Source organism: Microtus pennsylvanicus, chromosome 1 (assembly GCF_037038515.1).
Source record: "Microtus pennsylvanicus isolate mMicPen1 chromosome 1, mMicPen1.hap1, whole genome shotgun sequence".
Classification (NCBI taxonomy): domain Eukaryota; kingdom Metazoa; phylum Chordata; class Mammalia; order Rodentia; family Cricetidae; genus Microtus; species Microtus pennsylvanicus.
The window spans coordinates 183951762-183956107 of record NC_134579.1 but is presented as its reverse complement, the minus strand read 5'-3'; positions in this window follow the sequence as shown (position 1 = coordinate 183956107).

The following is a 4346-nucleotide window of genomic DNA, read 5'->3' as shown; positions in this document are numbered from 1 at the left end:
ATATAATTAGCTATTGTGTCAGTATTAAAGATATCAGAAAACATTGTAACATCATAGATTGTGCAGATAGCAACTAAGCAACTAGTCCAATGACACCTGTTGGTCTCAATCAAGACTTTGGGTATCATTAGCAATGAAGCATGTTGGAGCCTGAGTAGAGGATCTGGTCATCTCTACTTCAAGGTTGGAATTGTCCTAGCCCTGCAAATAGCTGTGTAATATGGACACCACTGTTTTGGATACAAGAGTTTGAGACTCTTCTGGACTACTGTTGATGAAATGTAATACCATTGTCTGGCTCAGTTATTAGTGCAGTTGTTCACACCTAACCACATGTTTATCATCCTACACTATTATCTCAAGATATTCACTCTCTAATGAGCCCTAATAACTTTATGTAAAAGACTTTGTCACTCTGAGTTCAATGTAACCTCTATGAAGACAATAGTCAATGTCTTATAAGTCTGCTTGCTTATACAAGGTGAAGTAGGTTAAACACTAAGAATTCCATAAAGGTTTATGAACTGTTTAGTACAAGTGGTTGTCAAACTCCTGACATTTGTGGGTCTATGATAGATGCTATATGTATAACAGCAAACATAACACAGGAGTATATTCCTTTAATGAAATAAAAAGTAAAACTTTATATGTATAAATAGTAATTCATTTATCCTTGTATCTATTGCTACTATGATTCACATAAAAATACTTTGTGGATAAAAATAGTCAGCACTTTTGTGAATATCAAACTACGAACTGCTGTGGGACAATGGTCCTGTACACTGTAAAAATTTGCTACTTGTATTAGTTTAATAAAATGTTGATTGGCCAGTAGCCAGGCAGGAAGTATAGGTGGGACAACCAGACTAAGAGAATTCTGGGAAGAGGAAACTCAGAGAGTCAGTCAGATGCAGAGGAATGTTTCCAAATTTCTTTTGTTACAAAACGAAAATTCAAGTCTTTAGCAATGCAACCAGGGACTTCATGGTTTGACCGCTGTCTAATTTTGGAAGGCGAGCAGGATATGATGACCTCACGGTGTGTGCTTTTCTGTCAATCAGGTCTTGGGGATTCTGGATATAAATGAGTATGGATGCTGAGGAGAAGAACCAGTCGGTAAAGTATATGCACAAGCCGATTGACCTACATCCAGCTTCTCAGCATCTACATAAAAAAGCATGCAATCTCTGTGCTGGGAGACAGCAACTTGATGACACTGGGAACTTGCTTACCATCAAGTCTAACCAGTCAGTGAGCCCCAGTTTCAATGAGGGATCTTGTCTCAAACTTATGAAGGAGGAAAAGGATTGAGAAAGACTCCTGACAACAAGCTCTGAACACCAGGTGCATGCACACAGCTTTGCATAAGCACCTCTGTATACCACAACACATACATGCACATGAGTATGGAAAGATTAGAGAAATCCTCAGTAATAGAGTCCTAGTCTAGCTTATATGAATCCTTGGCACTCCATCACTGGAAAAAAGATATGGGACATTTGTGTGGAATTTACAGTAAATTATTAAGTATTATGAGACTTGTTTGGAAAAGAGAAATATAATGACTTTATCTCATCTGCTGTACAGTTAAAATCTGCCGCAATTATGACTCATTTCTGAACCATGAAGAGAATCAGTCCTCATGGAGCTTCAAACAATTATGGATAGTTTAGATGTTGTAGGAAATGTAGACACAATAACAAAATTTCCTGAGGATGAAAGATATTTAAACAATAGAGAGGTTTCTTAAGTGCCTGTGGTGCTTCTTCCACATCATCCTGTAGGTTGATGAAAAGCTTTCCTTTGGAATGCCAAAGAATGGACCACTCTGTCCTTTCAGGCTTTCTACATCCATATGAACCCACGAACACCATCACATAACAAACAGTCCTCTCGTGCAAATGTAAGCATAATACATTTTTCTTAAAGCTATTAAACCCTTTTTATTATAAGCAGTGCTTGTGCTAGGGGAGCCTAAGGTTCACAGATGGATAACATAAACCCATATAATTACACTACATATCTGCAAATAATTAATTTGCTTTGTGCATGCAATTTGTGTGTCATTGCCCAAACATCCTCTTTCAAAAATATAATTCAAAATGTGTTGAACGGGGCATCAAGCATTTTAGTCTTCATAGTGACATGTTTCAAGAATAAGTTATAACAGACATGAAAGTAGATATTTGGCCATCTTCTGGGGACCAACGAGTAGTTACTGGGTTATTAAGGAGTGATTATAAAGGCTGAAGAGATTTCAGGGTTTCAGACCGACTTGCCATCATATGAATCAACAATGTTTAAGAGGCTGGCAGCCAGCCAGATGATGCTGAACTAGGCTTTACTTCTGTCCAGCCCTTCCAGTCACTGGGGACATGTGTTTTATTATTTCTTGCTTCTTTCTTTTGCTTTTATGACTTTGTTTCAGTGTAGAAACTGACCCTCTTTTTATTTCCACACATTCTGATCTGAATCCCTAATTCTCTTTGCTTGATCCAACATAGCCTTTGTCCCACAGAAGAGGTATAGTGCAAATATGTCTGCAGCCTCATGTTATCTACTTATAAAATTCTTGAGGTAGGACCAAAATGATGTAAGGCCAGGGCTTTTTTGTCCTCAGCTGGGAGCAGCTGCCTGCTGAATGTACAACATTGTAAGCTCCAGCTCATAGGTTCTTAACTAGGAGCAGTAACACCTCTGATTGAGAGTTTGTATTTGTGTAGGGGTTTTGGGGTATTATTGCTGTTGTATTGGTGAAAATCAGGGATGCAAATTTTTGCAATGCTGGGACAGTCCAGGTCCACAAATATTTGTTTTATTTTAAACAATAGTCCCTGTGCTGACAAGTAGGTTGCTGTTAGTAATTGTCCTTGTATTAGTACAAACAATCAGACAGTAACCCAAAGTCATTTTGATGTTTTACTAAGATTTCATGTAGAAGAAAAGCTACTTCTTTTCCATTGTCTTGGGAAGTGTAATGGTCCAATCTATCGGGGTCCTAAGAAGATCCCTAGAGCCAATCTGTTTAGGGTTTTGGCATTTCTACCAGTCCATTTAAATACATAAAAGTTCAAGGGTATAACAGAAATTGATGAAAATATAAAAATTGCATTTCAGCAAAATCCTAATAATCTCCCAATAAACCATCCCTTGCAACAGAATCAGAAAATCCTGCCGTCGAATACTTCTTCAACATTTAGCTTTGAAATCATCTCCAAGCTTCTTGTTCATCTGCATAGCTGCAGAATGTGAATTACAGTGCAACATAATGGGTGAGAGTCTTACGGCAATGTCTGTATACTTGAAACACGCTGGCTAACTGCAATGATAAATTGTTTCTCATTATTAGTAATACTGCATTCAGCAAAATAATAAAAAAAAGAACTCCACCGGCTTGCATCTGATTGGTGCTCTTTCTCATGTGGCATAAAATATGCCACATGCCAAGTAAATATAATATTATAAATCATGGTAGGATGGCAAACAAGATAACTCTCCTGAGTAACAGATGTACAAAACTTTTGTGGAGGAGTCACAATAATTAAGAAGTTATCTTGTTTCTCAGTATTGCTTCTCCTCTTATGTATTATTTCTGTTCCAGGTTTACTTACCTCTCATTTAAAAGTGGAAAATCTGTTCAGAAGCAAAGACTCAATTCTTCATTATTATAACACTCCTCATTAGAATCCCCTACTGTGAGTTTTGTTGCTGTGAGCTTTCATTTAAAAGAACCATTGTGTAATTAGCAGCATCTTGCTATAATTCAGTCTTCAGGGTGAGAATATTGAAACCATAGGTCTGTATTCTATTCATCTATCATGTACATCTGTGTACAAGAATGAACTATACTATGTTGAAGTACAAATATCCTTAGGAAAAAAATAAAGTGCTCAACAAGATGACTTTTTGAAGGCATATAAGGCAAACAATGGCCCAGTGTCATTTCTTCCCATCAATTCCAGATGGACATACAGATTTACCAGACTTTCCAGGAGTTGCTTTATTGCTCATGTCTCTAATGACTCTACCAGAAGATCTATTGTTCTCCTAGAACAATGCTCTGTTGCCCAATCTCCTCTGCCCAGCTGGCATTTGCAGGTGCAGGGCTGGCTGTTTCAGTCTGTAGTGGTGGTAGGGAGCTGTCTTAGCATCCTGAAATAGTCATCAAGTTTTATTTCTTTAATGGGAATTGAAGAATTATTTTAGACTTATTTATTTTATATGTATAGGTGTTTTGCCTGTATGTATGTATGTATGTATGTACATTCCTAGTACTTGTGCAGATCAGAAGAAGGCATTGGGTCTCCTGGAAGAAGAGTTATAATGGTTAGGAGCAACCAGGTATG